The sequence below is a fragment of the Carcharodon carcharias genome, chromosome 14, assembly GCF_017639515.1.
Source record: "Carcharodon carcharias isolate sCarCar2 chromosome 14, sCarCar2.pri, whole genome shotgun sequence".
Lineage (NCBI taxonomy): Eukaryota > Metazoa > Chordata > Chondrichthyes > Lamniformes > Lamnidae > Carcharodon > Carcharodon carcharias.
The window spans coordinates 46,642,732-46,656,499 of record NC_054480.1 but is presented as its reverse complement, the minus strand read 5'-3'; positions in this window follow the sequence as shown (position 1 = coordinate 46,656,499).

The window sequence follows — 13,768 nt, the reverse complement described above, 5'->3', positions numbered from 1 at the left end:
AGCTACTTTGATCTTACATTGCCTCTGCTCTGCACACACAAAACTGCTGAAGTTATACCTAGCACAGCTCATTGAATGTAAATTCTCATTGTATCACCAGCTTCTTCTAACAATAAAACCTCTTTCATAGCGCCAATTTTATTAGCAATCTAAACATATTGCTTGGCCTCTGCTAGTTAGGTGCCAGAATTCACCCCAGTTCTTGAATGCTCTATTCAAAAAAATGCAAATGAACTCTATCTCTCTTACATCTCAAAACTAGTACACATCAAAGTACCCAGGCTAGCTGACTTTAATCCAATTAAGACACACCCAGACTAAACCTCTATTTTAAAAGAAAAATATTTTCCAATAATATTATATACATTAATAACTTCAATACCAACAGAGAAAACAGAGAGTCTTTATCAGGTTGGAAAGATGTCATTAGTGAAGTGCCAAAAGGATTAATTGGCATCAGTCAAGAAAGGCGCGGTAAGTCAGCTACATTACTTCGCCACTATCTTTAAAGCTGTTTGAAAGTGCTGTCTCCTTAATCATTGAGTATGCCGTGGTTTGGGCATCTTGAACCATTTGAACCCATTTCCGATGACTGGTCTCATTACGTCAAATGTCTATGGTTCTTCTTTACTGCTAATAACATCTAGGGGGAAGACAAGAAGAGGGTGATTCTTATGTCCACATGCGGGAGCCAAATATATGGGCTGATCCACAGCCTCACTTGACCTAACACCCCCGATACGAAGACTTTCGATGAGTTAGTAAACATTGTAAAAAATCACCTGAAGCCAAAGCCCTCAGTCACCATGCAGTGTTTTAAATTCAATTCAAAGAATAGGCTTCCAGAAGAGACAACCGCTGGCTATATAGCTGCTTTGAAGGAATTAACGGAATATTGTGAGTTCGGAACTTCAATTAATAACATGCTGAGAGACCAATTGATATATAGAATCAGGGACATTGCTATTCAAAAGCGATTGCTGTCTGAAACTAATCTAGACTTCAGTAAGACAGTAGAATTGGCAACAATGGAGAGCACTGTTAGAGACGCAGAGGCAATAAAAAATACACAAAATTGCGCCGTTCATCTTGTAGGACAGGAAGGGCCAGTAACAAAAGGCGTGAAAATATCGAAGTCCGCAGAAAGTGGGGGGATAGCCCACTATGTACAGACTATTGAAGAACAGTACTATGGTGAAAACCCACAACATTAATGACAGAAATGCATCCAGGCAGCCTGCAGGTGATCGACAGTTCAGAAATATCAAATGCTTTTCCTGCCACTGCAATGGTCACATAATGCAGCACTGTCAAGATAGGCTGAGACAGCATTTTAAACACAAAGGTAGAAATCGCGAAACCTGTCTCGTTGAAGAAACAGAGGAAGCAGAATCTGACATCTATTCATTATATAACCTGAAAGTGGGTAGAACTGAGCCAATCCAGGTAGTCATTAGAGTCAATGAACAATCCATCAAGATGGAGGTCGATACTGGGGCATCAATGTCTGTCATAGGAGAACATACGTTCAGACACTTGAATAAAGGAGTACATTCTTTCAGTTTGGAAGAATCGGGCACTAAATTAAAAACATATACGGGTGAAGAAATAAGAGTGAAAGGGATATATCAAGTCCTGGTGCTGCATGGGAATCAATCCACAAATTTACCCCCTATAGTAGCAGCTGGGACGGGTCCCAGTTTAATTAGTCGCAACTGGCTCAAAAAGATTAAATTGCAATGAGCTGAGATTTTTCAAATCAGAATGATAAACTTACATGAATTGTTACAAAAGTACGCTTCCATTTTCAGTGACGAACTAGAAACATGGGCTACAAGCCAAGATCCACGTAGACCCTAACGCAACCCCTAGATTTAGCAGAGCCAGTCCCTTATGCCCTATGGAACAAGGTCGAGACCGAGCTAAGCAGTCTGGAAAAGTTTGGTATCTTACATTTGCCAGTGCAATTTTCTGAGTGGGCGGTACCATAGTACCCGCACTGAAGCCAGACCAAAGTGTTCACTTATGCTCTGACAATAAGTTAACTGTAAACAGAGTGGCCAAACTTGATAGATACCCAATACCGAAGAATTATATTCGAAATTGGCAGGGGGCACCAAATATTCAAAACTTGATATGAGCCATGCCTACCAGCAGGTAGAGTTGGAAGAAGGCTCTTGGGAATTTGTAACCATCAACACACATCGAGGATTGCATCAATATACTTGACTACCCTTTGGGGTCTCATTGGCTCATGCTATTTTCCAGCGCACCATGGAAAATCTGCTTCAGGGACTGCCCGATGTCAATGTTTATCTGGATGATGCCTTAGTCACTGGACGAACCGAAGAAGAACACTTAGCTAATTTGGACAAGTGCTGAAAAGCTTCTCACTAGCGGGGGTATGCTTGAAGTGAGACAAATGTCTTTTCCAGGCCAAAGAGGTAGTTTACTTGGGCCATAAGGTAGAGGCTCAGGGCCTGCACCCCGTGGAAGAAAAGGTCAAGGCTATTTGTGAGGCACCTGCACCGAGAAACAGTACAGAAATGAAGGCCTTTTAAGGCATGATAAACTACTATGTGCAATTTCTCCCAAATCTATCAACTGTACTGGCTCCGTTATATGCATTGCTTAAGAAAAACCATAAATGGATTTGGCAAGCTCCGCACCAGGGTGCGTCTTGGAAGGTAAAGCAATTGCTAAGATCAATGGCAGATGGCTCCGAGCGACCCATTGGTTATACATCTTGCATGCTCAGTGCTGCAGTGCAACAATATTTTCAAATTGAGAAGGCCATAAGATGTAGAAGCAAAAGCTTGCCATTCGGCCCATCAAGTCTGCTCCGCCATTCAATGAGATCATGGCTGACCTTATAATCCTCAACTCCACTTTCCCACCTTTTCCCCATAACCCTTGATTCCCCTATGATTAAAAATATGTCTATCTCAGCCTGAATGTACTTAATGACCAAGCTTCTACAGCCCTCTGAGGTAATTAATTCCATCTCTGTTTTAAATGGGTGACCCCTTGCTCTGAGATTATGCCCTCTGGTCCTAGACTCTCCAACAAGGGGAATCAACCACTCAGCATCTACCTGTCAAGCCCCCGAGAATCTTATATGTTTCAATAAGGTTGCCTCTCATTCTTCTAAACTCCAAAGAGTACAGGCCAAACCTAATCAACCTCTCCTTATAAGAAAATCCCTTCATACCTGGGATCAACCTAGTGAACGTTCTCTGGACTGCCTCCAGTGCCAGTATATCTTTCCTCAGGTAAGGGGATCAAAGCTGTTCACAGTATTCTAGGTGTGGTCTAACTAGTTCCTTGTATAGTTTAGCAAGGCTTCCTTATTTTTATGCTCCATTCCATTTGAAATAAAGACCAACAATCCATTTGCCTTCCCTAATACCTGCTGAACTTGTATGTTAGCTTTTTGGGATTCATGCACAAGAACCCCCAAATCCCTCTGTGCTGTAGCTTTCTACAGTCTTTCTCCATTTAAGTAATATTCAGCTCCATTATTCCTCCTGCCAAAGTGCATAACCTCACATTTTCCCACATTATATTCCATCTGCCAAGTTTTTGCCCACTCACTTAACTTGTCTATATCCCTCCGTGGACTCATCATGTCATCCTCACCATTTGCCTTCCCACCTATTTTTGCGACATCCACAAACTTGTCGATAATACATTCATTTCACTCATCTAAGTCATTAATATATATTGTAAATAATTGAGGCCCGAGCACTGATTCTTGTGGCACTCCACAAGGTTGCCATCTTGAAAATGCTCCCTTTATCCCAACTCTCTGTCTTCTGTTAGTTAGCTAATCCTCTATCCATGCTAACATACAACCCCCAACTCCATGGGCCCTTATCTTATTAAGTAGCCATATGTCAAATGCATTTTGGAAATCCAAATATATTACATTTACTGGTTCCCCTTCGTCTACCCTGCTTCTTCCCTCCTCAAGGAATTCTAATAAGTTTGTCAGGCATGATTTCCCCTTCATGAAGTCTCTGCTTGATTATATTTTGCATTTCTAAATACTCTGCTATTACATTCTTTATAATAGACTAACATTTTTCCAGTGATAGATGTTAAGCTAACTCGCCTATAGTTACCTTTTTTTGTCTCCCTCTGTTTTTGAATAAGGGTTAGCAATTTTCATTCTCAGTTTCATTTTCGTTAGCAGTTTTCCAATCCTCTGGGACTTTTCCGGAATCTAAAGATTCTTGAAAGAAGACTACCAGTGGATCCACTATCCCTGCAGTGACTTCCTTTAATATCCTAGGGTGCAACCCATCAGGTTCAGGGGACTTATTGGTCTTTAACCCGATTAGCCTCTCTATCACTTTTTCTCTAGTGATAGCTATTGTATTTATTTCCTCCCACCACCCTTCTGCCCCTTAATTATTTAGTATTTTTGGAATGATATTAGTGTCTTCTACCGTGAAGACTGATGCAAAGTTTTTACTCAACTCCTATACCATTTCCTGGCTCCCCATTATTATTTCTCCAGCCCCATTCTTTAAGGGAATATTGACTTTGGCATCTCTCGTCCTTTATATATAAATTTAAAGAAACTCTTCTGGTCCGTTTTTATTTTACTTGCTAGTTTACCCTCAAAGTTTATTTTCTCCCTCTTTATTTATTTTTGGTTTGGCTGCGAGGACAGTCCAAACTTTTAAGTCCAGGATGAAAAGGCTGGACGGGGATTCTATCAGCACCAGATTGTCATGGTTCCTGTTTGCATACCAGACAACGCCACACATGACCACTGGTATTGCCACCGCTGAAATACTAATGAAGAGACTTCTTTGCAACCATCTAACACTTATCAGGCCGAATTTAGAGTGAAGGTTGGAGAGAAGCCAAGAGGCCCAGGTGGCCAGACATGATGGCCATAATCATGAAAGAAATTTCACGGTGGTAGACACAGTTCTCGCGAAGAACTTTGGAGATGGGCCCAGTTGGCTATTAGGTGAAGTGAGTTTAATAACAGGACCTCACTTCTATAATGTGTTGGTAAACGGCCTAATAATTAGATGACACTTGGATCATCTCCGGAGAAGAGAGACAGTCTCACAAGAAGGATTGCCATCATCATTTGCATCTGAGCCTGCACCGCACATGGAAGGAATGCCACACAATTTGGAAGTACTGGAGAGGCCTGTTGGACCCGAGATGGTCGAAGACACATGCTTGCCCACTTCCACTGAAGAGCCTGGTGGACAGTTGACCCCTGAGAAAGGGGTCTTGGATAAACCAGCCAAGGCCATTGAGCTACGACGCTCGACACGTCTGAGGAAGCCTCCTGTGAGACTTGACTCGTAAATTATTATTCATGAAAATAATTGGGTGTTGTGATGCTTGTCAATTGTGCTTTCAAGGAAAGGGGGAGGGATGTGGTAAAGCAGAGTGCTATGTACCTTTAAGAGAATGTAGTTAGTGTAGTTAGTTGGCTATGGCTAGAATTTTCTGTTTGGCAGGGGGCGGAGTGGGAGCGGGCGGGTGCAGACCCGATCACCACCCACGATCAGGTCCGTGCTGCCATTTTACGCCGGCGGGCCAATTAAGGCACGTCCAGCATATCTCCTGACTCCTGAGTACAGCGGGAGTGCGCGGGCAGTGGTGGGCATGCACATACCGCCGGCTCCAGTGGCGACCCGGCAGTCTGTTTAAAAGAAGGTCTGGCAGCCTTTTGTAGGCTGCTGACAATGGCCAGTGCTAGGCTGCAGCAGAAGGGCTCAGGTGAGCAGGCCAGGCTGGAGGGTAGGCCAGCGGGGGTACAGTGTGCCCCTTGTATTACTGATGACTGCCTTGCTGCCCTCCTCGGGGAGGTGGCAGCACGGTGGGAGGTGATGCTCCCCTAGGATGGGAGGAAGAGGCCCCCCCCCACATGACGAAACATGCCTGGGAGGAGGTGGCGGAGGTGGTGAGCTCCCACGACGTGGTGCGGCGCACCTGGATCCAGTGCCACAAGCGCTTCAATGATTTGTTGCGCTCTGGCAGGTTGAGTACCATGTTGGCGTTGGGCATTTAATCAAGCAGGTAGCCTTAACCTCTGCTCCCCCCAAGTCTCAGTGTCGTGACTGCATTGAATCATTGACAGCATTTTTCCTTTCCTGGGTAGGCAAGCAGATAGTGCCCATGCTAGGGTCAGCCTGAGTGGGTCATAAGGAGATGAGTTTTTTCCCGTAGCATGTGTTGATTTGAGCCCCACATGACTTTTTTGGGTGCAACCTGGAGGAGCTGCACCTAGGTGCAGACGCAGAACTCCAGGACATGTCCTAGTCAGGGTGATGAGATGGTAGAAGGGGAGCCTCAAGATGGCGTGGCAACGAACCATCTGCTGCCCTCTATGCTGCACGTGCTTGTGCCTTCTTGCTATGGGAGGAAATACCGTGGGTTCCTACTGTGATGAAGGTAGCATGTGTCCAAAGGGGCAGTGGGGGGGTGGGAGCAAGCCTAGCATCCTTGTCTGAGTGATCAGCAGCAGCGGGGTGAGGAGGCACTGGAGGCCTCATATGTCCTACTCTGGTTGGGGTGTGGTGTGTGCGAGCAGAGTTCATGTGTAATTCGCCCTAATCAATGCTTTTCTCTCTTTTGCAGGACAAGAATGTGCAGAACGCGGCCGAATGTTTGAGGACTGGAGGTGGCCAGGTACAGCTCTCCACACTAAGCCGTTTCGAGCAGGAGGCCCTTGAACTGGAGAGGCGCCATGCACCCAGGCCCACTGGTGTCGGTGAGGCTGGGGTGCCACAGCCAGGTATTTATGCCCAACAGTGAGGTCACCATTGTTGTCCCAACAGCTATAGCACTGATGATTGTTAAATTTGTTATTGTTGCAACATTACTGGAATTTTGGTTATGGAAGGTTGAGCGCATAATGAGCCGGGGGGACAGGGATGAACTTTGTCATTGTCTGCACGCTAACTGATCCACTGTCCTGGTTCTTCCTTTCAGCATCATCAGAGCAGGGCCAGGAGGAGGAGCAGCAGAGGCCCCCTCTCACACCCGAGGGACCTGAAGTCTTACCAGCGTCACACCATTTCTGTGAGGCAGGCACCAGCACAGATACTAGCACCTCAGTGGAAATTAGAACAACGGCTAGTGTCGCAGGGCATAGTGGTGATGGTACTTCACACTCACTGGAGGAGCTGGCAGAGACAGAGAGTGCCCATGACAGTAGCAGTCGGAGGACTGCAGGGGACCAGGCACATGCTCAGTCAGTGGCTGATGATGTGCCTCTGGTGTCATCTGCGATGCAGCAGGTGCAGGAAACGCAGCTGGGTGTGCGGAGCATCTGGGGATGATACAAGAGGCTATGCTTGGCATGGTCTCCATAGTGGAGGAGTCTAAGCAGAAGCTCGTCGAAGCAATAAGCCACATGTCCAAGTGCCAAACGTCCTCCATGGAGACAGAGGCAACTCTCATGGAGAGGCGCCTCCAAGAGAACAAGCAGGTTCTCCTGGAGATACGCTCTGACCAGCAAGCCTTCACCTTGGCAATGACCTCAGCTGGTCACTGCCAGTGTGGGAGATGGTGTGGGCATCAAGCTTCCCAGCTCATTTCCTATCCATCCACAGTGAACAGGGAGGTCCGAAGCAACCTTGCATCAGTGCAGCTGCTGCCTATCATCTCTGTGGGCACATCTCAGGGCACTCCAGATGAGGGCAGCAGCTCTTCCGCCACTCTGTCCGTGACTGCATCATCTGGTGAGGCTGCAACGACTGGGGAGATGCCAGCTGTGGAACAGGCAGCTCCCTCCCAGGCGGGGCCAGCACCGGCTCCATGGGCCAGAGGACAACCGCCAAGGTCATCAAGGCCAACAGGACAGCAGAGTAGCAGGCTGTCGCAGATGCCACTCCGAGCGATGGGGCAGCACCAAGACGTAGCATCCAGAAATGAAAGCATAAGGCACCTTACACTCACCACAGGTTTTTCACTGGTGCTTTTGTATTGGCCCATGATGAGGTCTTTATGATTTCTTTTTGATTGTTGACATTATTGTTTTCTCTTTGTGATAAGTTATTTTGCTTCACACATTAAACGCAGATGTGTGACCATTGCTGACGGTGCCTCGTTTCTTCTGCACGTGTATGGTTGACAAAAGTGTAATGAGTGATTTGTTTAACTTTACTTGTTTAGCTTTATTAACAAGGCCCTTAGTTAGTGCTGCTGAGCTGGCAGATTTTGCACTTAGGTGTCGAGTATAGAGGCAGCAGCCCAGGCTTATCCCAGTGATCCTTCTGCGTTGTGCTAGCTGCATTGGATTAAAACCTCCCGCGTGACCCTGCCTCCCTGGAGTATGCCCGGGTCAGCATCTACCTCCCTATGCCTGCTCATCCTCAGAATCACTGCTGGACTCATCATGTGCAACCGCAGCCACTGCGTTGACGTCTTCATCATTCACTGCGTCCCCCCTTTCCAGCGCATGATTGTGGAGAGTGCAGCATGCAACCACTATCACTGAGACACGATCTGGCAGGTATTGGAGTGCGCCCCTTGAGTGGTCCAGGCACCAGAAGCACATCTTGAGAAGACCGATGGTTCTCTCCACCATAGCCCTCGTGGAGGCGTGGCTCCTATTGTACCGCTGCTCAGCTTCTGTTCTTGGATAGCAGAGAGGCATCATAAGCCACCTTCTGAGGGGATAGCCCTTGTCACCCAGCAGCCAGCCATCAAGCTGGGCTGGAGCACTGAAGAGCCCCCAGCACCTGGGAGTATCTGGTGATGTAGGCATCATGGGAGCTGCCTGGGTACCTTGCACAGACTTGTAGAATCAGCATCCTGTGATCACACATGATCTGCACATTCATGGAGTGGAAGCCCTTCCTGTTGTCGAAGGCACCGGGCTCACCTGCTGGTACCTTGATGGCCACATGTGGGCAGTCTATTGCACCCTCAATGCAGGGGAAGCCAGCAATGGCCACAAAGCCTTTGGCTTGCTGTGTCTGGCTTGCCTGGTCCCAACAGAAGTGGATGAGGGTGAATGCATGCCTATGCAGAGTGTCTGTAACCTGCTCGACACAAGTGTGCACAGCTGATTAGGAGATACTGCAAAGATCGCCCACCGAGCCCTGGAAGGAGCCAGAGGCATAGAAGTTGAGGGCAGCTGTGACCTTCAGAGCCACTGGCAAGGGGTGTCCACCCACACAGTTAGGGGAGATCTCAGGGCCAATCATCTGACAGATATAGTTGACTGCCTCCCTTGAGAGATGAAGACTCCTTCGGCACTGCACCTCAGACACATTGAGGTAGCTGCCTCGCTGAATGTATACCCTGGCAGCAGGATAATGGCGTCTTCTGTGGCCCCTTCCGCTTTGGACTACCTCTTGGCCCTGCGCCCCTTGTGCCTGCGCCTGTCCTCCCAAATTTGGCTCCCCTAGAGGCTGAATATGCGCTCTTGACCACCTCCTCCTTCTAGCCCTCCCTTCCGCCTCAGAGGAGCTGCCTCCAGTGGACAGGTCAGCTCCCATACCCAGGCTAAGGGAAGGCTTCCTGAAACCTGCAGGCCCGGAAATGATTCCTCACTTCAGAGGGCTGACTTGGAGGTTGAGTGTCCAGAAAAAGCAGCTGGGATATGTTCTGAAGTACTGCAGATCACACAGACAAGTTTGAAAAACTTTTCAACAATAAATACTTCACAGAACCAATTCACAACCCCACAGAGTCTAGAACTGGAGGTGATTGAAGAAGTACACATGGTGTTAGCGTCCGTTCTTAGTTCCAATAAGCCGCCAGTATTTCTTCTATTAATCGGTCTCTGCCTATATTGTTTTAAGCATCAGTTAACGTGTTAGTATCAAGGACGCAGCTAGTGTTCGCTAGACAAAGCAAACTGGATAACCAAAAACATAAAACAAATCTATTATCTGGTTTCTGCCAAACACCTTTTGGAACATCACGTACATCAATTGTACTGTCCTTATCAACCCTTGCCATAATTCAAATCACAGAATTCAAATCAAGTTAGTCAAAAACAATTTCCCTTTATCAAATATGTGATGGCCATCACTGATTAACCCATCTCTCCTGCCTTTCACCCTATCATAGATCTTCCTTTTGTAGTATAATGGTATGTGACATAACAAGTGTTAATGTAGGACTGGGAAACACTGCCCATAGTGTGATGTAAAGAGACACATGACCTGAGACCAGAGTAAGTTGTGGACTGAACAGAGACCTGTGGAGACGCATGCATGGAGATAGCTCATAGCCTGGGCTATCCCCTGTGTGTTTGTGTCTACATATATATGTATCAACAAACATTTAATATTCAACCATACAAGAATCTGAACCTCTTTGTGAGACTTACTGAACATACAACACTTTTCCCATCCACACCTTGCTCAAAACTTATTACATTTCTAACTTTTCCTGGTTCTAATGAAAGGTCACAGACCTGAAATATTAACTCTGTTTCTCTCTCCCAGATGCTGCCTGAGCTGATGAGTACTTCTAGCATTTTCTGTTTTTATTTCATATTTCCAGCATCCGCAGTATTCTGCTTTACTGATTAACCCATGATTTTCCACTGACAATTAATTTTATCCCAGGTTATTGGGTTTACGATTTTCCCCACTGCAGACATTAGGCTTACAAGCCTGTAGTTACCTGGTTTATGCCTCCCCCTTCAGTTATTGATGTTGAATTTGCAATAAATATCAATATTGCCCCTTCCACAAAACAAATAAATCTTTAACCAAGAATATTTAACAACCGATTATAAAATCTTCCTTTCTATTGGCCAGACTGCTTTGAAGCATTCAGTGCTTCAGTGAAGTTTGTGATTGTGTGTATATTTGCATTACTCCACCACTTCTGTTCTGCAAGTGTCAGGATCATTCATTATAATATGAAGAGAACCTCTTCCATTAGCAATTTCTGTTGCTGTGCTGGTTTAAGGTCTAGCATAAGGTTTTTCTGATTACTGGCTACTGTTTTTTCTTTCACTGCTCTATTGTTGCTGTGGTTTCTTCACTGAACTGACAGTTCCACTCATGTTTCAGAATTTGTAATTAAATTGTCTGTTACCTCTGCAAATGATTGTTTTGTTTCTCACTGGTGTCTCTTAAATATCTATCCATCTTCAGTTCTTCTTGATTACATTTAAGGGGTTAGAGATAGGTGTTGTATTGTTATATTATTCGCAAAGAAATAGGAACTAATTGTTATGAGAATGTACATCTGGGGTGCCACATTTTACTGCTGGACTGGAGTCATGTGCTGAATAACTATCAGTCCACCAGCCACAAGAAACACACTTGAAGCTCTAGCATTTTGAGTTTAAAAGTGTGTTTGAGTAGCAGAAGACATAAGAGTAGGACTGAAGAGAAGGGAGAATGTGGCTAAGAGGATAATTCTCGTAAGAAGTAGGGTAAGCACATTGTGTGGTGTTACATTCTCAGGATAATAAAAGGCCAGTTGTAATGTAGCACAACACAAAATAACATAATGTGATACAACACATTGTAAATTGTGACATCTACTTGCAGCTGTGTTTTTATCTTACTTGTAATTTCTCCTTCTAAATGTTTATCCAATTCTCTGATACCTCTAACGTAGAGCTGCGCTTGTTTGAATTTTCCAGACAGTGATAGGCAGTTGAAAAATGGACAGGAAAAAGATCCCATCCATTTTGTGCCCAAAGGCATGCATAATTTGACATTTGAATGGCCCTGGAAATGAGTAACTAGCATTCTTGCCTGAAATATTTAATTTTGGGTTCTATGATAGTTGTAGACCCCATGGTAATTTTCAAATATTGACAGGTGCAATATTTACTGTTCCTTCCCAGTATCATTCTGGTAGATGATTGCTAATAAAGGCTCGTTTTGCTGGGTAGCTTTGCCATTTATTGCATCTTAATATCTAGTTTAAAGTTCATCTTCATCAGAGGCCAGTAAGTCATTTAGATAACTTTAGATCAATTTAGAGATCTGTTTTTCATAACTCTTCTCATTATATAACAATTTGATTGCTCTTTACTTCATCCTATATGTTTAATTTACCTCTCCAAGGTAGAACTCCCAATGATCTGGGGTGATTCTTCTCATCTATCATGCCATATCCTTTCTAGATCATCATTCTCAACTATTTTGGATCTTCATATACTTCAGTATCTCACTGAATCTTGGTCATTTTATCTTCAGAGAAGGATAATTATTGTAGCACATTGATGTTTCCTGTTTTCGTCCCTATTTCTGAAGTTGAGTTAATCAAAGAGATAAATTTTGTCAGTTTTCCTGGCCATGTGAGGTAGGTATGTTCTGCTCAATATGTTACCAAGAAATATCTCCAGGTCTCTTTTGTAAACATCAGATACCTCATTTTGAAATAGGAGAATCATTCCCTGGAACCAATTAAACATAATGATTGAATTGTTTCAAAATAGCTTCCAGTATTTTGTGATCATTTGGTAGGAATTTTTCCGAAACATATAAAATTCAAATGTCTTCCAGTCAAAAACAATGGTTCCGTTTTTTAATCTGCCTTTAGTTACATATCTTAATGCATAAGCTTTAGGTTGATTTTTTTTTTGCGTGACATACACTTTCAAATCATCACATTGTAGAACCACATCTTTGGTGACATCAAAGTAGTTTAGTACTGGTGTTAAAGAGAAGATTGCCTTGACCTCATTGAAACACTTTCATGGCATCAGTCCCAGGTAAACCAACTTCTTTCACAAAGAGTAGCAATTAACTCTGAAACTTTGGAGCAAACTGATGCAGATAATTAGTCATTCCAAGAATTCTCCAGATACCTGGGTTGTTGATGGAAGGAAGCGTTTTGAACTCTGTTTCAACTTTAGCAGGATTTGGGCTTAGTGAGTCTTTAGAGAATTGTTGACACATATATTTCAGTTCTAGTTCCTTGAACTTCCTTTTATCCCTGGTCACTTTGATACGTTTTGTTGCCATTTCTTTATCAAAATTTCCAGTTTCTGATCCTGATCTTGATCATCTGTCCCATGAACTAAAAAGTTATCTGACAAAATGATGAATCTTTCCAGATTTTCAAATGCCTCATGAAGCTTTCTCTGAAATTTCTCAGCAGCTGGAAGAGAGCCAAATGGAATGCACAACCATCAGCATCTTACAAATGGTGTTGAAAAGGTCACAGGAAGCTCATTTTCTTTTTATCTGATAGAACATACAAAAATCCACTCTTTGCGTCTATAAGGATGGGTAGCTTTGTTTTCACTAGTTCAGTACTATGGTGTGAATTGCCTAGTGAATGGGCTGTATTTTGTTGTTGAAATACTAATGAGACTAATGGCGCTCACTATTATTTATGTGGAAATCTTTCAGCAACTTCAAACAAGGAGCAGGTTGCCAATTGCCAATATCCAAAAGTGGATGTCTACGTTGTGTCGTTTCACAAAGACAACATAATGCTGTCTGCCTCACCATTGAAATGTACAAAATATCATGCAGTTGCTGTATTTTCAGGTAGGAACTAAAATGTTGTACAAAAGAAAATTACTGCAAATGTTGGCAATTTGAAATAAAAGCAGAAAATGGTTAAAAAAAAATACCCAGCAGGTTTGACTGCAGCTCTGCAGAAACATATGTTTCAGGTCACTGACCTCACAACAGAACCAGACAAAGTTAAAGATGTGACAGGGTTAAAGGAAGTATAAAGGCAGGGAAAGTGGGCGGGGGGAAGGGGAGGATAGAACAAAAGAGAATGTCTGTGATATGTGGAAGGTAGGACTGATTAAATGACAAAAGGGATAACAACATGAAGTGCTGGA